The sequence below is a fragment of the Bubalus kerabau genome, chromosome 13 (assembly GCF_029407905.1).
Source record: "Bubalus kerabau isolate K-KA32 ecotype Philippines breed swamp buffalo chromosome 13, PCC_UOA_SB_1v2, whole genome shotgun sequence".
Taxonomy (NCBI): Eukaryota; Metazoa; Chordata; class Mammalia; order Artiodactyla; family Bovidae; genus Bubalus; species Bubalus kerabau.
In genome coordinates this window covers 75,600,968-75,622,872 of record NC_073636.1, presented here as the reverse complement: position 1 = coordinate 75,622,872, position 21,905 = coordinate 75,600,968, and the positions used below count along the sequence as shown (strand labels likewise).

Here is a 21,905-nt window from a genome sequence, read left to right as displayed (position 1 = left end):
CTTAAAAAAAAAAAAAAAAAAAGCCACTCTCAGCTGAGGGATTTGGGTTCCATCCCTATTCCCCTTAGAGGCAATTTTCAGGGCCAGCCATTTAGAGTGCTGGCATGGTAACCCCTTTATAATATAAAGCACCATTTCCTGAACGAGCACTTAGCGTGTACCTTTCAACCCTCACCACCCCGCAGATGAGCCTCACTGCACCTGTTTACTTGTAACTGAGGCTCAGAGGGGTGAAATGATTTGCTCCAGGTCACCTAGCTGGGAAGGGATACCGCCTGGTTCCAACAGTCACGTGCTCCCCAGTGCAGCCAGGCTCTCTCTCATTCAGCCCCAGATCCTGGTTCAAGACTCAAACCCCACTGGGTCCCGCAGGAAACTGCAGAGCTGGGGGGCACAGACGGGGCTCCAGCCTGCCTTCTGCATCCTGTCGGGCCTTCCAGGGGTTATGAGTCTTCCAGAGGTCCCATAGACTCTCTGGTCTTCACTCAAGATGGGGTAGTCCCAGGGGGGCAGTGATTTCTGACCCCTGACACACACACACACACGCAGGAACTGGGTCTCTGCCCTTCAGCACCTTGCCACTGGGACCCGACCCATTCATCACTGTCTCTGGCAAAGGCCATCTCCTGCCCCCACCACCCCCACGGCTACTGGCCCTGGCAACCGGTGTCCTTGATCTCACTGCGGTGTCCTCCACGCCCCTGTTCCCCCCATCCTCCTGTCTACTGGAAATAATGAGTCTTGCCGATGTGGAAACAATACAAACTTGGGCTCAGCGACAACAGCAGCCTTCCCACTGTGCCTTCTCCAAAGGCCACAGCACCCCCTGGAGCCCCACCACCTGAGGGCACGCCCAAGCCCATACAAGGACCAGATCCTTGGCAGAGACAAAATTCCCACGCTTCAGGGCTGTGTGGCTTTGGACAAGTGACTTAACCTCTCCGTCCCTCTGTTTCTTTATCAAAAAAATGGATATAATAAAAATCTAGTCAAAAGATTATGGTGAGGGCCTTCCCTGATGGCTCAGTGGTAACAAATCTGCCTGCCAAGGTGGGAGACACAAGTGTGACCCCTGATCCGGGAAGATCCCACAAGCCTCAGAGCAACTAAGCCCATGCACCTCAACTTTTGAGTCTGCTCCAGAGCCTGGGAGCCACAACTATTGAGCCCACATGCTGCAACTGCTGAAGCCCAAGCACCCTAGAGCCCATGCTCTGCCGCAAGAGAAGTCATCGCAGTGAGAAGCCTGAGCGCTGCAACTGGAGAAAAACCCACACGGCAACGAGGACCCAGGACAGCCAGAAATAAAAACCAATAATTGTTTTAAAAAGAACAGTTATGGTGAGAGTTCCATGAGACCACACTCATGGTACACAGAAGATGCGCAATAAATGTTACCCTCTCCTCTCTAAAACCTGGAGGGGGAAAGGCCCAGCTAAGATGGAGGGTTCTAGATGGAAGAGGAAGCAACAAAGGGGTGAAAAGATGAGACAAGCCTTCCCTTAAGTGAGTCCCGAGTCCATTGAAAGGGAGATAAATGAGGCATCAGGAGCTGGGTGACAGATGAAAACAGCTCGCTGCCTTCCTGGCCTGGGAGAAAGGGCAAGGGCGGACCTGAAACTTCCCAGGTCATTGCTTCCTTGGTCATCGCCAGTGAACAGTTTCATTGCCCCTGGGTGGGTCCTGGGAGAGCCTGAGCCTGCAGTGACCTCAGGCTTGGTCCGAGCTTCTTTGGGGGAGGATGCCTGAATCTGAGGGTGACCCTTCGGATTCTGGGGGCGACCCAAGGCTGGGGATGCTCAAGCTAAGGGCTAGAGTCTAGTTCGAGAAGATGTCTGAATCTGGAGTTGTGCCAAATACGTGTAGAAGCCCACCCCTGGAGGGATGTCAGTCTGGGGAGTCTAACTCTGAGCTTGGGGCTGATCTTGGTTTAGGAGGCGTGAGGTTTAGGAGGCTATAGATCTGCACTGGGTGTTAAGACTGAGCTGAATCCTAGGTCTGTCTGTCAGCCCGAGCCTAGGAGCTATCAGATTTTGAGGTGAGCTCCGAATGTGGGGTTTGCTGACAGCGAACCTTAAAAAATATTGGGGTATCGGCAGATAATGGCTTTTTCTCACAATGGTCTGTGGATGCCACTCTGGGCAGTGCCGATCATGCAAACGGCTCAGTTGATGCCAGGAAAGAAAAGAATATATTGTGGCATCTGTGAGCCCAAATATGTGAACCCCACATCTGAGGGACGTCGTCTGTTTTAGGAGCCCTGTGTGTGAGGGTCCACACCAGCCCTGGGGGTTGGCTGGGGAAGGAGACAGGCGTCTCAGGGCAGTAAGGATGAAGTCTTGGGGGCATCCCCGGGCAGCAAGTGAAGACAGCAAGTGAAGACGCACCTAGTTCCCCCTCCTTTGGCTCTTCCTTTACCCTCTGTTACTGCACACAGTCTTCACATCTGTCTCACACCTCCATCACCAGTCATGCCCCTCCTTCCATACCCCATCTTTGCCCTGAACTTCTCACTCTCCAGGAACCTCTTTTCTGAACCCCAGGTCTCAGGCACCTCCACATTCCTTCCCTGGGTGAGAAGGATCAAGGGGTGAGGGGGAGAGAAAACCCATCATCTTGTCCTCCGCCAACAGCGTTTAAGTAAATCCTACCCGAATCACCCTTCAGGGCCTGGGAAAGGCAGATCCGATTCTTGGGGAGCTCAGAGGCCTGCTGCCTTATCTAAGCCTCTGGAACAGGCATTTTGCATTTATTCCCCCAAATGTGATGCCAAACTGCGTTCCAGCCCATGGCTCCCAGCCATCTGCAGGGAGAAATCCAGTTAGACCTTGTATAATAAGTTCCTGACAATCTTGCCGGGGACGCTGGGTCATAAAAGTCTCCTGGTTTTATCGCCGGTAACAGACACGGAGTGAAATTAAGTTGTCTTATCAAATTTAGATAATATATATATCCCTCTAGAGTCGAAGGCTCTGCATGGGGCTTTCATGGTATGAGCCCAGGAAGGGGACGGTGGGGGGAGCCGTGCTCCTAGGACGGGGTGCAGGGCGGGGGCCGTGCGGGGGAGCCTAGCAGGACTGGCAGGCAGGAGGACAGAGGTACTGGCATCCCCCATCTCAGTGTCAGCCAGGCCTGAATTTGAGACCTGGCTCTGTTACTTCTGTGCTAGCTGAACTTAACTTCCTTTACTTCTCAGCTTCTGCATCTGTAAAGCGGGCATGGCAGTAAGAGTACCTACCTTCTGGGTTGAGGTGAAATTTAAATGAGATGTTAGGGGTGAACCCTGGTGGTCCAGTGGTTAAGAATTCGTCTTTCAGTGCAGAGGGTGTGGGTTTGATTGCCGGTTAGGGAATTAACATCCCACATCCTGCAGGACAACTAGAGACGCTCCCACGATGCAACTGCTGAGCCTGTGCGCAACTCGAGGAAGCCCGTGCACTGCAACAAAGAGCCCACGCGACACGATGAAGACCCAGCACAGCCAAAAAATAAAGAAAATAAAACTTTAATAAACAAACAAGATGCTACATGCAACAGGCTTAGTTGTTCTTATCCAGTGCATGGCATGTTCTTATTGTTCAGTTGCTCAGTCGTGTCCGACTCTTTGCGACCCCATGGATTGCAGCACACCAGGCTTCCTTGTCCTTTATCATCTCCTGGAGTTTGCTCGATCTCATGTCCATTGGGTAGGTGATACTATCCAACCATCTCATCCTCTGTTGTCCCCTCTCCTCTTGCCTTCAAACTTTCCCAGCATCAGGGTCTTTTCTAATGAATCGGCTCTTTGCATCAGGTGGCCAAACTATTGGAGCTTCAGCTTCAGCATCAGTCCTTCTAATGGATATTCGGGATTGATTTCCTTTAGGACTGACGGATTTGGGCATGTGGTGAGTACTTAATATGTGTTGTCAGTGATTTGGAAATGGGAGAAGGGAAACAAGGGCTGAACACTGACATTTATCTGGTCCACTCTCTTCCCATTTTACAGGTGGGGAAACTGAGATGAGGAGTAAGTAGACAGTGGTCACACAGCAGAGGGGTTCCCAAGTCACCCCTTCAGGACTGAATCATCCCAGCTCTCTCCCACCCCAACTGGGGCCACCTTAGGGGCTGAAGTCTGACACCTTCCTGCCTCTGTCCGTAACACTCCTGCCATTCAGGGCCTCACCCCAGGAAATGAACATGCATGGCGGGAGGCTTGGCTGTCCCTTTGCTAGTGGAATGGGCTCCCAGTGCATTGCCCAGTGTCAGGCTTCCACGCCTACCCAGCTGTTCTTGGAGAACTTTAGTATCCGTTTTTTCTTCTTCTTCTTTTTAATTTGGCTGTACCGCACAGCTTGCAGGATCTTAGTTTCCCAAGCAGGAATCAAATCCAGTCCTGGCAGTGAAAGCACTGCGTCCTAACCACCGGGTCGCTAGGGAATTCTCTGGTCCTGGAAAACTTATCCCACTGTCCTAGGAGGGGGCTGTCACGCCCCACACCAGTGTCTGCCTGATGGAATTGACCTGCTTTTCTCCCACACAGCTGGGATCCTCTCTGTGGCAACCTCACTCTTTGGCATACCTCCAGGGATGGAGAGCTCATGACCTCACCAGGCAATCGTTCCATTTTCCCCAGTCTGGGTGTAAGACAACCTCAACTCATCTGACTTCTAAGCTAAAACTCACTCATTCTAGAGCTACACCCTGGGATTTCCCTGGTGGTCCAGTGGTTAGGGGACGCGCATTTGATCCCCAGTCAGGGAGCTAGATCCACACGCCATGGGACAAATAGCCTGCACATCACAGGGAAGACCCAGTACAGTCAAACAAAACAAAACAAAAGAAAACAAAAAATAGAACTGCACCCTGTCACCACAACTTCTTCAGCGCAGCCTGAGTGTATGTGAGCTTGGGTGTGTTACTGGGGTTCTCTGTGTGTGCGCCACACTGTGAGTTCTAAAGGGGGAGGAAACCACACTGGTGCAGCTCTGTGTTCCCAAGGGACACATAATAGACCCAAAAAATAACAATAGCTGCCCTTTATTGAGCACTTACTATGTGTCAGGCATGAGTTACATGCATTTACTCATTTCATCTGTAATAACTCCATGATGCTGCTACCATCGTTATTTCCAACTTAGGAAACCTGAGGCACAGAGAGGTGAGGTAAGCTGCCCAAGGTCACGCAGCCAGAACAGGGGAGAGCCAAAATTCAAGTGCAGGCCCCATGAGTCCAGAGTGATGATTCTTATCTCCCAGGTATTTCTGAAGATTATTTGGAATGCAGGAAGGAAAAGAAGACAGGAAGGGCAGACCCAGGTATGGGTGCCCATCTCTTCCAAGTGGACAGGACTCCTGGAGGGCAGGAAATATGTGTTACTCATCTCTCTCTCCCCCAGCATTTAGCACATGCATGCTAAGTCGCTTTAGTCGTGTCCGACTCTGTGCAACCCCACGGACTGTAGCCTACCAGGCTCCTCTGTCCATGGGATTCTCCAGGCAAGAATACTGGAGTGGGGTGCCATTCCCTTCTCCAGGGGATCTTCCCCACCCGGGGATCAACCCCGCGTTTCTTATGTCTCCTGCAGCCGGGTTCTTCACCACTAATGCCACCTGGGAAGCCCAGGACTTAGCACAACGTCAGGAGCTCAATAAATGTTAAATGACAGTTTATTCATCATAGGTAGATTTTTCTCCCCCACACTCCCAAGAGCCCATGGCTCAGGAACTGAATCATAGTCATCTCTATTCAGCTGTCACTAGCCCATTCTGTGTGGATTTAAAAAAATACAGCCATGATCCTCTGAACATGGGTTGGCAAGCTAATGGCCCATTGTGCAAAAAAAAAAAAAAAGAAAAAATCTTCTTCTGCCACCAGAAGTCTCAGGCTGACAAGTGGAGCCCCACTCTCCCTGGGCTGAACCTTCACGCAGCACACAACCCACAGCACTGAGCTTGGCAATCCTGATGCAGCTTTCTGGGGCCCAGCATTGAGCCTGGACCTGAGCATGGTGTTTGTTGAATGACTATTTGCCATATTTGCCTCTCTCCTACCCGGCTTCACCCGGAGCCAGTCTGAGCCCCAGGAGAGGCATTGGTGGAAGAGCCACCAGCTGGGTGTCATGCAGCCATGATGCTGATGGGGGAGTTTGCAGACATAAGAGAGAGAGACAGGGTCAGGCGTAATTGGTAAATATTTGTCTATCTAATCAGAGGGCCTTTTAATTAGCAATTTCATCCTTGCAACTGGTTTATCTTTTTTTTTTCTTTCTGCGGGAAGTCAATTAAATGTAACAGATGGAGGAGAACATGGGGGTTTCCTTGTCACCCACCATCTGTCCCATCCCACCACCTCCACCCACAGCTGCACTCACACCTCATTGGTGGAGCCACCTGCCAATCACCAGAGAGAGGCGGGGCTGAGACCTGATAGGCAGTGGTGTGGTCTCTGACCCCCAGGAAGCCCTCCTTGATGCTCCCAGTCTCCCGGGCTACCTGGCACATCTAAGCTAATCCTGTCGGCAAGACCTGTGGCCCCAGGTCTGGAGACCCTTTGACAACTGGGGATCTCCTCTTCCTGACTACCTGGGAGCTAATACCCTTGAAGGTGTCAAGTTTTAGCTCCCAACGCAAGCATGCCAGGGGCCCCATCCAGAGGGGACTCTCGACTATTGCAACAAATCTTTACTGACTGTCTGTTGTCTGCCAGACAATGTGGGGGCCACTGACGACATATATCAAGCAGTCTCTGCCCTTTAGGAATTTGTAGCCTATTGAAGGAGACAATTATTCATTCACTTATTCTCTGGATATTTATTAAGCAGCATGTGTGTGCCAAGCTCTGTGCTGGGCCCTGGGGACATAATGATGAATCCAGCCATTCCCTGACCTTAAATAACTGTGAAGCAGAGGAGACAGGCATGTAAATCCATGCATTTGATAAGTATTTATGGAGTGCCTACATGAGCCGTTCTGGCTGTTGAGTACACAGCAGTCAACAACACAAAGTTCACGTCCTTTCTAGTAGTGGGGCCGGCAATAAACAGATGGATGTATAATGCCAGGGGTGATCAGTGATTTGAAGAAAAATAAGCATAATATTCTGTGGAATTGAACTGAGCTCTGGAATTAAAAATCCAGCATGTTTGGCATGACCAACAAAGACCCAGAGCACCGATTGCCTGATCACTCTCCCTCTAAGACCGTTTCTTGCCACTCCCCACCTCCCAGGCTACATTCCAGTCAGTCTGCCTTCTGATGCCTCCTCCAACCTGCTGTGCTCTGTCTGAGGTTTTAGCCTAGTCCATTCCCTCAGCCTGTCATACACTTCCCTCTGTTTCTTGCCTGGCTAAACTCCGCAGCTGAAACAGCCCCTCTTCTGTCCCCTCTGGATCCCTCAGGCTCTGTCAGTTTCTTCCTCTGCGCCTCTGCAGCCTCAGTGCTCCCAGCATCCCAGATTCTCCTTCCAGTTTGATTGTTGCCAGGTACGCTTTCATCTCCCTTGTCCTGCCTGGGAGCCAGCCCGGGGCCCAGACTGTGTCTGTCTCACTTCTCTGCACTGTGTCGCTAGCACCTGGCACAGAGCCTGGCATATACTGCATGTGTGCATGCGTGCTAAATCGCTTCAGTCGCATCCGACCCTTTGCGACTCTGTGGACCGCAGCCCGCCAGGCTCCTCTGTCCATGGGATTTTCCAGGCAAGAATACTGGAACGGGTTGCCATGCCCGCCTCTGGGGGAATCTTCCCAACTCAGGGATCGAACCCCAGTCTCCTGCATCGGTAGGCGGGTTCTTGACCACCAGTGCAACCTGAGAAGCCTCAGCACCTAGCCTTCCCGCAGACATTGACCAGATAGAGAAAAGGAGAGTGAGCGCCCCAGTCAGGGGCAAGGATTTGCAAGGACAAGGCAGCGCTAAAGATTCCTGTTTCAGAGACAGGGAGCAACCCAATGTGACCAGATTAAAGAGAAGAGCAGCATACAAAACTGGAGTTAAGCTTTGAATGTTAAACTGTGATGTCTGGACTTTATCCTTGTAAGCCTATAAGCCAGCATCTTTTTTTTTTTTTCTGGCTGCACTATGCATCATGTGGAATCTTAGTTCCACGACCAGGATTCAAACCTGTGCCTCAGCAGTAGAAGTGAAGAGTCCTAACCACTGTACCACCAGGGAAGTCCCCATAAGGTAGCTTCAAATCGCTCACATTCCTCTTCCATGACTGTGCAGGAGACTCATGCCTTTCTTGGCTTTTTTCTTTCAGTGATCATTTTTAAACTTTATTTTTCAATAATGGCTTTATTGAGATATAACTCACATAATATAAAATCCACCATTTTAATGTGTACAATTCATGTTTTTTAGCATATTCATAATTGTACAATCATCATTACTATCTAATTTCAGAACATTTTCATCAACTATTATCAGTCATTTCCAATTTTCCCTCCCTCTCCCCCCACCACCATCCCAGACGTCCTGGCAACCACTAATCTATTTTCTGTTTCTATGGATTTGTCTATTCTGGACACTTCAGATGAATGCTGCTGCTGCTGCTGCTAAGTCGTTTCAGTCCTGTCTGACTCTGTGAGACCCCATAGACGGCAGCCCAACAGGCTCCCCCGTCCCTGGGATTCTCCAGGCAAGAACACTGGAGTGGGTTGCCATTTCCTTCTCCAATGCATGAAAGTGAAAGTGAAGTCACTCAGTCGTGTCTGACTCTTCAAGATCCCATGGACTGCAGCCTACCAGGCTCCTCCATCTGTGAGATTTTCCTGGCAAGAGTACTGGAGTGGGTTGCCATTGCTTTCAGATGAATAGAATCAAACAGTATGTGATGTGGCCTTCTGTGACTGGGTTTTTTCCTGTTAGAAACCTGGTGTTAGGGTCCACTCAGATGTGTTGAAGCATATCGCAGCACTTCATTCCTTTTTATTGCTGAATACTATTCCATTGGATAGCTATACCATATTCATCAGTTGATGGACATCTGAGTTGTTTCTATTTGGGGGCTATTTTGAATAATGTCGCTATCAACTCACACAGAAGTTTTTGTGTGGACGTATGTTTTCAGTTCTCCTAGGTATACACCTAGGAGTGGGATTGCTGGATTATATGATGACTCCATGTTTACCTTTTGAGGAAGAAGAACTGCCAAACTGTTTCCAAAACGGCTGTGCCATTTCACAATCCCCCCAGCAATACATGAGCATTCCAAGTTCTCCACATTTGCTAACACTTACTATTATCTGTCTTTTTTCATTTTTAATCAGCCTAGTAGCTAAATTCCAATGGCTTTAAAATGGCATCTGATTGTGGTTTGATTTGCATTTCCATAGTGACCAATGGGGCGTCCCTGGTAACTCCCGACAGTAAGGAATCTGCCTGTAACGTAAGCGACTCGGGTTCAATCCCTGGGTTAGGAAGATCCCCTGGAAAAGGGAATGGTAACCCGCTGCAGTGTTCTCGCCTGGAGAATTCCATTGTCAGAGGAGCCTGGTGGACTACAGTCCATGGGATCGTTAAGAGTCGGACACGCGTGAGCAACTAACACACACAGTAACTAGTGATGCTGAGCATGTTTTCATGCGCTGATGGGCCAGTTGCATTTCAGCTTTGGAGAAATGTCTATTCAAATCCTTTGCCCATTTTTAACCATGCTGTCTTTTTATTGTTGAGTTGTAAAAGTTTTTTAATATTCTGGATACAAGTCTCTTATAAGATCTCCTTTTGCTTTATTCTTTTTTTTCTCTCTTTATTCTTAAAAGGAAAGTTTAAATCTCTATCTACAGTGGAAAAACACAGTGATAGCCATCATAAATCGAAGGTGATTGTAATATATATATGTATAATTATTAATTCAAGAAACAAATACTTAATAATTGTCTCCAGTGACACAGGCACCATTCTTGGCTTTGAGGATACAGCAGTGAACCAGACAGGTTCGCACCAATGATCCTCCTGGACATTTTACTAACTCAAGTTCTTGGTTCATAATTATACACGTGCGTGCATGCATGCATGAGTGCTCAGTCATGTCCGACTCTTTCCAACCCCATGGGCTGTAGCCCACCAAGCTCCTCTGTCCATGAGATTCCCCAGGCAAGAATACTGAAGTGGGTTGCCATTTCCTTCTCCAGGGGATCTTCCCGACCTAGAGATTGAACCCACGTCTCTTGCGTCTCCTGCATTGCCAGGTGGATTCTTTACCACTGCACCACCAGGGAAGACATTTATAGCTATATGGGGAAAAGAAAAAAAGCAAAGAAAGGAAACAAGTAAAAGTGTCATGCTCTGCTGTGCCTGAAGAGGCCGATTTGGTCATGTCTGGAAGTGACTTGGTTATTGGATGGTCAGGGAAGTCCTTTCTGTGGAGGTGACCCTCATGCACACAGCAAAAGGAAGAGAAGATACTGACCATGCAAAGATCAAGCGTGAGAGTGTCCCAGACAGAATAAGGTGGAACTGAGCTTCCTGGGACCAGAACAGAGTGGACAAGGGGGTGAGTCACGTGAGGACGAAGAGGGAGAAACAGGCCAAAGAGGGTCCTTGTAAACCAGCGCAAAGGGCTTGAATTTTTGTAAGCACAAGGGAATTCCCTTTGAAACTTTTAAGCAGCGGAGGGAGAGTGTCTGATCACCATTTTTAAAAGCCTTTCCAGCTGCTGCGTGGTGGACTGTAGGGGTGCAGGGTGGGAGCAACAGGACCAGGGCAGAGGTGACTGTAACATGCAGGTGAGGCGTGAGGATGGCTTGGTCCAGAGCACAAAGTGACTAGAGGGAAGTGTCTGTAGCAGCAGGATATGTTTTGCGGGTAAAGTGAATGGGTATAGCTGATGGATTGGATGGGGCGGGTTAGAGAGAGGAACCAAGGAAACCCAGAGCGAGCAAGAGGGAAGGCAGAGGTGTGGGGTAACTCAAGCTCCATTTTGGACTTTCAGGTTGAGATGGACATCCAGTGGTGATGTCACAAAGGCAGCTGGACATTCCTCTCTGAGTCTGGAGAGATGTGCTGGGGACTCACTGGTGGTGCTGAAATCCATGGGACTGGACAGAGTCCAGACAAGAGGGGGCCCGATGGCACACCAGCTTTAGAGGGTCAGCCCCAGAGGACAATCCCAGAGACTCGGGAGGAGTAGCCAGGGAAGAGGATACAAAGAAGAAAGCGTGTAGTTGGGGGGCCGAGAGGATTGGTGCTTTGAGAAGAAGGAAATGGCTGGAACTCATCAGTGATATTGAGTTCTTGCTGATAGCTCTGAATCTGAGCCTCACCTCCTTTTAATAAAGGAGTAGAGGACAAAATACCATTAAATGGAGATGTCCTCCTTGGAATTAGTAGAGAACTAGAAATTTCCTAAGGGACTCCAGATCCTGTAAGGGTCGTGTAAGGGACTCCAGATAACCTAAGGTTATCCCCCAACTCCCTGGGTTCTCCTGTCGCACTTGGAGAATCACTTCCATGGGCAAAAGGGAATCATCCAAGCCTATGGATGAGAGGGTGACATGGTCAATTTAATGCGGATAAAGAATGAAATAGAGGAGGAAAAACTGGGCAGGGAATGCAGGGAGGGGAGGAGGAGTAATAGCCTGAAAGGGGAGGTGAGGTCTAGACTGAAGCAGAGCAGCCTGGGGATTTTTCAGGGGACCTGAGTACCCGCCTAACCCCTCAAGCCTCAGAACCAACACCTGTGTTTCCTTCCACTTTACTTTCTGTTCATCCCAAGTCCCTCTTCCCCCAGCTCTCTCTGACCCCACCTAACACACAGTGTTAGAATATTGAGTGCTTTCAGTTCAGTTCAGTCGCTTAGTCGTGTCCGACTCTCTGTGACCCCATGGACTGCAGCACGCCAGGCTTCCGTGTCCATCACCAACTCCCGAAGCTTGCTCAAACTCATGTCCATTGAGTCGGTGATGCCATCCAGCCATTTCATCCTCTTCGCCCCTTCTCCTCCTGCCTTCAATCTTTCCCAGCATCAGGATCTTTTCCAAGGAGTCAGTTCTTTGCATCAGGTGGCCAAAGTATTGGAGCTTCAGCATCAGTCCTTCCAATGAATATTCAGGACTGATCTCCTTTAGGATGGACTGGTTGCATTTCCTTGCAGTCCAAGGGACTCTCAAGAGTCTTCTCCAACACCACAGTTCGAAAGCATCAATTCTTCGGCACTTAGCTTTCTTTGTAGTCCAACTCTCACATCCATACATGACTACTGGAAAAATTCTATCCTCTGAATTCAATCCTCAAACTTCTCTATTTCACAGATGAGAAAATGGAAACAGAGAGGGCTAGCCAGTTGCCCAAGGTCACACAGTGAGGATTCCAACCCAGGGGCTGTGATTCAAGACCATATTACAGTGATGGAAGAAAATGGAACCCAATCTCCTATCCCTCAAGGAAGCCCTTCATTAGTGGGCCACTCCTTGCATACCTCCAGTGATGAGTGTCTCATCACCTACCAAGTCAGTCTGCTCTGATGATCAAGAAAGTGACAGTCACTCAGTCGTGTCCAACTCTCAGTGACCCCATGGAGTTAGTCCATGGAATTCTCCAGGCCAGAATACTGGAGTGAGTAGTCTTTCCCTTCTCCAGGGGATCTTCCCAACCCAGGGATAGAACCCAGCTCTCCCACATTGCAGGCAGGTTCTTTACCAGCTGAGCCACAAGGGAAGCCCTTGCTGGTCAGGTTGATTGATAAATCCCTCTTTTCCTGTCCCTGCAATCTGTACTCCTGTAACTTCTCCCCACTGGTGATGTAGCGGAGGGCTGGGACCCGTCGTGGATGGTGGCATAAAAGTAAAAAGAGGACTCTGAGGTCGAGTCAACCTGGAGCTGTGCATCCCCTCACTGATGCGAAGAGCCGACTCATTAGAAAAGACCCTGATGCTGGGAAAGATTGAGGGCAGGAGGAGACAGGGATGACAGAGGATGAGATGGTTGGATGGCATCACCAACTCAATGGACATGAGTTTGAGCAGGCTCCGGGAGATGGTGATGGACAAGGGAAGCCTGAGTCCCTGGGGTCGCAGAGAGTCAGACACGACTGAGGGACTGAACAGCAACATCAGCCTCTATGTCCTCATGCAGGAGCCTGAATGATGGATGAACCTGCATTGTGAGGATTGAGTGGCAGATGCCGCTTCCATCACCAGGCACCCTGAGAACCCTGGGTATCGGGGAGCTGCTAGGGTCATGGTGACATCTGTTGTTTATAGTCCATCCCTGCCATCCCTGGTCATCAGTCCAGGCCCTGCTGTGGTTCATCCCTGGCCCATGCCCAGACTCCCCCTGCCCCAGGCTGCCCGGCTGCCTGCAGCTCAGGTGAACCCAGCTGTGCCTGCTCACTAATCAGGATACCAGGCCCCCCCCCCGCCCCCCATGGGGCCCCGAGAGGCTCCTGGCTAATTCCTCTTCCTCAATCAGCCAGCGCTCTCGTGGCCTCTCCACTGATTGGCCCTTTGTTCCCTGCCAGGCCAGGACCACCTCCAGGGCCCAGCTCTCCCAGGACCACCCTCTGGGTGCCCTGCCCCCTCACCCCCGCTCTATTCCTTAAACTGTGTTTGGACCTGCAGGCTGCTGAGGGGGTGGGGTATGATAGAGCGTGTACACACCAAACTGCCAGGAATGTGTGGTTGTGTATACACACACACACACACACACACACACGAGAAATCTCAACACATGAGCAAGAAGCCAAGTACTCACCCAGCATCCCTTTAAAGGACATCCGCATAAACCAGGGAAACACACACACACTTTGGGAAAACCAAAAGGCACAAATACAAACCCCTCAAGAGACCCACACACACACTCCAGCAGGTGCTCCCTCCACTCCAGCCTGTGTTTCAGCTCCTACCACCCCTCTGCTTCTGGGCCCCTCCCTGCTTCTTAACTCCTCAGTCAGGTTAGCTAATGCCCAAGGCCCTCGGCCTGAGCGAGCACAGATAACAACACAAATCTCATTTCCAGAGTCGGCTGTGTCTGGCTCCCCCCCACCCCACTGCCTCGGGGCTGCACTCACACTCCAGGGCCCCGCCCAGCCCGAAACATCACTAGGTGCCGCCGGTCTGGCTGTCTGGACTTTTACCATCCCCCAGAGTGGCTATGCCCCTTCCCAGGGGGGCGTCCCAGGGCTAGATCAGGGCGGGCGGGGTCGGCCAGTCCTGCCCAGGAGGCCCCCACAGAGCCTCAACTCTCACAGTTTCCCACAGCAAGAGCTGGCCTTGCTCAGGAGGCCGCATGACCGCATCCCAGCTGCACAGATGCTGGCTGCATCCACTTCCAGCTCAGCGCTCAGGGTGCGGGGCGGGGGGTCCCCTGAGAGCTGGCTGAAGTGGGGCTGAGGAGAGGCAGGAAGGCTCTGGCACCCTGGGTTTGCAGATCCCTGTATGCCCTTCATCCCTGGGCTCATCCTCTGACTCAGTGGCCTCAAGACCAGCGTCTTTGGGGAGGGGACCCAGACACCGCAGCCAGAAGGGAGAGGGAGGAACCACTGGACTTTGGGGACCAGCTCCAAGACAGCATTCAGCTGGAACACATCCTCCTGCTCTGTGAGTGAGTGTAAGTCACTTAGCTGTCTTCCACTGTTTGCGACCCTGTGGACTTTAGCCCACCAGGCTCCTCTGTCCATGGGATTCTCCAGACCAGAATATTGGAGTGGGTGGCCATGCCCTTCTCCAGGGGGTCTTCCCAACCCAAGGATTGAATCCAGGTCTCCAGCATTGCAGGCACCAGGGAAGCCCCCCATCCTGCTATAGGGCATGGGAAAAAACTAACTACACTTGACCCTTGAAAAACACAGGTTTGAACTGCACAGATATCTATGCAGATATTTTATATAAAATATCTATAGGCAGGCATTTTTCAATAAAAGCATACTATGATGCTACACAATCCACAATTGGTTGAATCTTTGAATGTGGAATCGTGAATACAGAGGGCCAACTGTAGCTACACGTGGATTTTCCACTGCATAGAGGGTGGGTGCTCCCAACCCCCATGTTGTTCAAGGGTCAGCTGTACTTCCAAACATAGTCATAACTAGGTGCTACCCCAAGCTCTCCAAGTAGCACCCCCTCAACACTGGTCCCTTCCGTGACTCTCTCCTCAATCCCAGAGATTGAAGAGTTAATGCCAGATACAGCAGGGGAGCCTCCAAGGACCCCATCCCTCTGAGAGACCTTCTGATTGGTCCCTGCCCATGATTACAGGTGGGCAACCAAAGGTGTGGAGCATCACGCAGGACCGTGGTCCTGACCCTGTTTCTGTTGCCCCCACCCACTCATGCAGAACCCAGCCCTTCCTCCAATCCAGCTGCCCTGTTCAGCTCACCTTGCCCGTCTCTCTGACTCTGGGACTCTGGAAACACAAGTGCCTCATGGCCCCATCAGAGCTGAGGTCCTACATGCAGCCTGGTGGCTTAAGAGTCTCATTGAGCAGGGGGTTTCCAAGGAAGTTGGAGGCAGAGATGGAACACAGCTGCCCCACCCCAGCCAAAGACTCTGGAAAGTGAGCAGGGTCCCCTTTTCTGGGTCTCAGCCAAGGAGGGGGTGGCAACAGCCCTCCCACCTGAGCCCCAACTTCCTCTGCCCTGGCACCTTTGCTGGCCCCCAACCCACCAGCGCCTCCATCATCTGGAGATGTATTTCACGATAATTTCATGTCATCCCTGACTCCAGGAAGATGGATCAGCCAACGAGGTGATTGGGGGATCTGTGTTGGTCTCATAAATTTACTGCCCCGCTGTGAAGCCCCCATGAAGTCCCTTGCACTTGGGGAGGGTGGAGAGAGGGGGGTGATCCATCTCTCCCTGCCACCCTCGCTGGGGGCCAAAGCGGGGGCAGCGCGTTCATGGGGCAGGGGAAACTTCCCTGCCCTAGGACTACAGAGAGGTCTCGCTCCACATTCATTACAAGCAAGGCTGACCGGCACTTGGCTGGAAGGGTAACCTGCCTTCCCCTGCCCCTCGCCAGCCCCCAGCATCGAGAGGAGACTGCCTCTTGAGTGGGTACTGGAGCTGGCTTCGGGAAAAGGGGGCAAGAAGCTGGGGCTTTTGCCCTCCCCCCTTCTTCTCATTGGTCAACAGGAGGCTTTGTGCTGGATGGGAGCGGGAGGCTTGTGAACAGCCAGCCCCTTTCAGGAGGGAAAGGCATGCTCATATAGACCCAGCTAACAAGCGTGCGCACACACAGAACAGTAGCACACCCACACTAACACCTGCTGGAGAAGACATCGCAAACACAATAGCAGAATCAAAGCCGCGGCAGAGAAGGAGCATGGGGTTTGGAATCCAGGAGAGCCAGGACGTTGGCCGCGCTGTGTTTCCTTGGACCACTTACTCAACCTTTCTGATCCTCACCTTTTTCAGCTGCAAGGATAACTATACCCTCTCAAAGAGCTGTTGTCTGTTGTCAGGATCAAATGAGATCCTGTGTGAGAAGTGCCTGTATAAGATGGCAGGATTACCATTATCTCTCTCTCTCTCACACACACACACACCCCTTCGCTCTCCTTTCTGCATCTCCCCATATCCTCACCTCTGACCTGCAGGAGTTGCCCAGCATGGAGCTCCCTGGGGCTGCATTCAGGTCTTTCTTCACTTCCCTACCCAGGCCACCCCGCCCCTGCCCCAGAACAGAGACTCATAGGGAACTAAGGCCTAAACAAGTGGTTTTCAGACCTGGTAGAATGTTAGAGGGCTTCCCTGGTAGCTCAGGGTAAAGAATCCGCCTGCGAATGCAAGAGACGTGGGTTCGACCCCTGGGTCAGGAAGATCCCCTGGAGCAGGCAATGGCAACCCACTCCAGTATTCTTGCCTGGGAGATCCCGTGGACAGAGGGACCTGGCGGGTTACAGTCTATGGGATCACAGAGTGGGACATGACTTAGAGACTGAACAACCAACAACAACAGAATGTGAGAATCACCAGGAAGCTCTTAAAAAAAAAAGATGCCTGGACTACTACCACCCCACCCCACCCTGAGGACATTTTGATTTGTCAGGAGTGAGGTTTGGGTCCTTCTCGGCAGTTAGGAACTCAAGCTTGGTAGCCAAAGAGGGCTGAGCCCCGGCTCTGGCCCGTGTTGGCTCTGATCTTCGCTAAGGAGTCTGCCACCCCAGAGGGCTGCCATGAGGACTGTGGACATCATCAGTCTTTTGCTCTGCCCCTGACAGCTCAGGAGCAAAGGGGACCCTTCTTGGAGCCAGCTGGGTCCCGACGGCTCCTGGTGGGACTGAGGTCTCTTGCCATCCACCTCCACCTGAAACATGAATCCTGTCTTCCTAGAGCCAAAAGAAGGCTCAACATTTCACGTCCCCCAAACCCCGCTCCCTTAGTGACACTTCCCAGGTCCAGGATGGGGTGGGCCTGCAACTAGCTTCACACAATGATTCATTTCTCCTCTAGACCCCCGGTTTCCCAGCTGGGAGGGGGACGGGCCAGGCGGCTGGCTCTCGGTTCCTGATCTGATCCTGCCCTCCTGCCTAATTAGTATTCCAAGGAGGACTGGCTCCACAGGCCCCAGGATTTGTTTGCCAGCCAGCCAGTTCCCTGTCTCCCCAGTTCAGAGTGAGTAATTCTGTCCCTCCCAGGCCCATTTAAGGGAGTGAATAATTAGTTACATTCAATTAGGCCTCTCGCTGCCACTGTGGCTCCTGCCTGACTCACTTGGGGGGACAGGCTTACTAATGAGATGGCACATGTCTGACACAGGGGACCGGGTGTTAAACACCCGCGACCCCCCACTCCTCCACAGGGGGCCCCCCCAAGGCTTGGAGGGAATGGGGAGGGCGGGAGGCTGGGGATGAAGGCCAGAGAGGAGAGGAAAAATGAAAGAGGAAGTGGAGAGGGGGATGCCATAGAAGCAGGAAGGGACTCAAGAGGGGAAGAGAGAAGCCATCTAAATGTCCATTAATATGGAGCCCTTACCTGAATCGGGCTCCAGCCAGACAATGGAATCCTATGCGGCAATTAAAAAGCTTGTTGTCGATCTATATTTATTGGCATGGAGAGATGTCTGCTGTACACAGTTAAGCAAAGAAGTCTGCTTACAAAATACTGCATGCAATAATAGCCCGAGTTGAAAAAATATTTTTGGTACAGAAAACAAGTCTGGAAGGACCTGTAACTTGTGGTTGGCGGGGGTTTGGAAGTGGGGGCGGGAAGGGGGGGGAACTCTCACAGGTGGGCTGGTTTCCCTGTGCATTGCTTGGACAGGGGTGGGGGCGGTGAGATGCACAGGTTGGAGTTTGGTGATTTGCCAAAACAAGAATACTTGTTCAAAAGAGAACAAGGGTGAGATGGGAGGGCTGAGAGGAGGGGAAGGAGGTGATCGGTCAGGGAGACGGGCAGAAGGTGGGGAGGGGGAGACGCAGAGACTGCAGAGGGTGGGAGGAGATCCTAGAGGGAGGAGCAGGCAGCGAACTAGCTGGGTGCCAGGGCCCAGCGTGATGTGCCAGTCGGCGGGCGGCGAAAGAGGCAGAGAGCCCCCAGGGACTGGAAGAGGGGACTGGAATAGAGAAGCAGGAGGCCCCTCTACCCCCAATCCCTCCACCGCCACCCACTTTCTGTCTGGACAAAGCTGCGCACTGATTTTACTGATCATCAACCTCCCCCCCCACACACCGTAGCAATATTGCACATCCCAGAGGACCCCACCCCTCAATGAGCTTCCCCCATCCCCCAGACTCCAGGACCACAGCATGGGGGTTTTTTTTTTCTTTGTTTTTTTTTTTTTTTTTTTAAACAAATCAAAACTGTATCTCCCCACCCCTGTAGGTGGGTTGGTAATTTTCTGAGCTAGAATCACTCTTGGGGAGAGAAATCCTTCGGGGCAGACTCTTTAATAACTTCTGCTGCCCAAGGAATCAACTGCGCGGCCCTGAAGGCTTAAGGGGAGAGTGTGTGAGCGTGTGCCTGGGGGCCGAGATGGGGGTGGGGGTTGTCATCGAATTAAGAGGGCATTACAACCAGCTCAGCCCTGGCCCCCAGTCCTAGAATTTCAGTGTTTTAGATCCAGTTAACCAGGGTCGCAGGGTGGAGCCTAAGGCCCCAGAAACTCTCCAGCCTCCCAGCTGGGGTGCAGAGAAAAGAGACAACTTGCCTGGCACATGTGGCCTGACTTGGCCCTGGACCCTCCCAGGGCCTCAGTCTCCCCTCATAGAAAACTAAAGTAGCTCTTCCTGGAGGTCCAGTGCTTAAGACTCCACGCTTCCACGGCGTGGGTTAGATCCCTGGGCAGAGAACTGTGCCACGCAATGTGGCCGAAAATTTTTTTTAATTATAAAAGAAAAGTGCTGGATACAGTGAAATTCCCAGTCACTTTTAATTTCAACCCTCTCTGATATGCTGTCTTGAGCTCTCACAGTTTTGTTTTAATTTGGGGGATTGGTAGCATTTAAACATTGGGAGATTTAATATAGAAATCTGGATGCCCAGCAATATATAACTCTCATTCTTAGAGGGCAACCACTGGATGGAATCCATAGATGCCACCTCCCCCTCCCCCCACAAGATGGACAGAGCCTTGCTGCTGCTTTGCCCAGAGGCTCTGCCATCCTGACTGCCCCAACCTGCCTGTCTTGCTCTCCAGCTCCCGTGTAACCCCAGCCCTAAAGGTTACCTGCTCCTGCGGGGCCTTTTCTTCTGCCCTGGGCGGTCACACGGCCTTTTAACAGCCTAATGACATGTGCCTGGTTTTTCACTCGCCAGAGGTCTTGGATCAATCAGTCAGGCCTAAATCCCAGCTCTAATTCTTCAGACCGTAGCAAGTCATTTAGCCTCTGAGCCTCCATCTGTAAAATGGGCGTTCGAAGAGACTGTGCCTTATTCGGGGTCGTCCTAGGGACTTTAGACAAGCGTGTGAAGTTCTTGGCCCTGTGCCTAGCACAGAGCGCTCCGGCCCTGCGCATTCTTAGCGCTATCCTGCACAACCCTACACGACTGAAGTGACTGAGCACGCACGCACAACCCCAGCTGGGGGAGAGGCCACAGGAGGAATGCAGGAATGCTTGTTAAATGGAGGAAGCAGTGGACAGAGAGACCCGAGAAACGGATGAAGTTGGAGAGTAGAAGTCGCAGGAGGCTCTGGCGGATGGATGACGGGAGGATGAGAGCGGGCAAAAGCCAGCCGCCAGGGTCTTCGGACATTACTTTGGCGCCACCTTCTGGCTGATGCGAGCTTCACGCCCACCCATTTATCCACAGGTCAGAGTGGACCCTACAGTGTGGGCTGATCCTCTTTATTTTTAGAATTGGCAAGCTCCCTAGAACTCATAATGGGCTTCCCAGGTGGCTCAGTGGGTAAAGAAACTGCCTACAATGCAGGAGACGCCAGAGATATGGGTTCGATTACTGGGTTGGGAAGATGCCCTGGAGGAGGGCATGGCGACTCTCTCCAGTATTCTCGCCTGGAGAATCCCCAAGGACAGAGGAGCCTGGTGGGCTACAGAGTTGGACGCGACTGAAGCGACTGAGCACTAGAACTCATTGAACCCCAGTCCTTCATCACATCTGAGCAGGGGAAACCTCAGAACCAGAGAGTCACCTAAAAAGTTCCTGGCTGAGGTCCATTTAGAATCCAGAACTTGCTACAGCTGCCAAGAATAACAACCCCTTCTCTTTGTCAGGGATGCAAGATATACAAAATTGTACCTTCTCATGCTTGGCCAATGCTGACTCTTGGAGGGGACTTCTCCAAAAGCAGACTCTGCAACGAGGAAGGCATGCAGGTAGTTTTTTGGAGAGTTGAACCCAAGAGGCACCAGTGGGGCTGTGGGACATGAGACAGAAAAGAAAAGAAGCCCATGCAGAGGGCATCTGTGGATCGAGCCCTCTAGGGAACCCAGGAGACAGCACAGAACACACCTCAGATTTGTCCCTCCCAAGGGCAAGGAGGCTGGGGCATTTATCCTCCAACTTTCACTTCTATTTGTTTGAGAGTATTCAGGGCATTATGTAAGAGATGCAGGTTAAATCCCTGGGTCAGGAAGATCTCCTGGAGGAGGGCCACAGCAACCCACTGTAGTATTCTTGCCTGGAGGGTCCCATGGACAGAGGAGCCTGGCAGGCTACAGTCCACGGGGTCGCAAAGAGTCAGACACGACTGGTGTGACTGAGCACGCATGCACACATTCAGGGCATTTGCTCACCCAGCTGCATCTTACCTGCCCTACACCTGCACCAAGCCTGTTTTGAAAACCAGGGAAAGCCCCGAGTGCTTGCAAGAGGAAATCGACTGCTCAGCAAGAAATGTGAATGCCAAGGGTGTTCGTTCTCAAAGTGTGACCCCGGGACCTGAAGCATCACCTGGGAAACCTGTAGAATTGCACAGTCTTGGGCCGCATCCCAAAGATACTGAATCAGAAACATGGGCGGCGGAGCCCAGCAATCTGTCTTTTATTAGTGACAGGTCTTATAGGTGGTTCTGATACATGCTCAAGACTGAGAACCAGTGACTAGGATACATGGAAGGAGGCATGCGTAGCATCTGCCCATTGTATTGCCTCCATTTGCCAGATGATCAAACTGAGACCCTAAAAAGTGAGCGTGACCTACCCGAGGTCATACAGACAATAGGTGGCAGACTTGGGTCTTTAGTCTCTTTCTGCCTTACCGTCCTGTACAGAAGTAGCATTAGCATTTAGACTCTGTTGTTGTTTTAGCCCCAGCTCTTTTGCAACCCCATGGACTGTAACCCTCCAGGGTCCTCTGTCCACAAGATTTCCTGGGCAAGAATACATTTCCTTCTCCAGCAGATCTTCCTGACCCAGGGATCAAACCTTCGTCTCCTGCTTGACAGGCAGATTCTTTACCACTGAGTCACCAGGGCTTCCCTGGACTCTCGGCAGAGGATAAAGGTGAGGGCCAAGGGCTCCCCTCCCCCCACCTCCCCCCTCCACCACTTTGCCCTGCTTTCTGAACCAGACGGCTCCCC

The 21,905-nt window shown here is 51.6% G+C and overlaps 1 non-coding gene across 1 annotated transcript; it reads left to right on the top strand.

The window, feature by feature from the left end:
• The first annotated feature begins 2,094 nt into the window (after positions 1 to 2,094).
• LOC129626346 (small nucleolar RNA SNORD35) lies at positions 2,095 to 2,181 on the top strand. Its single transcript, XR_008701944.1, has one exon. It is a non-coding gene; the product is annotated as a small nucleolar RNA SNORD35 (small nucleolar RNA).
• The last annotated feature ends 19,724 nt before the right edge of the window (positions 2,182 to 21,905 follow it).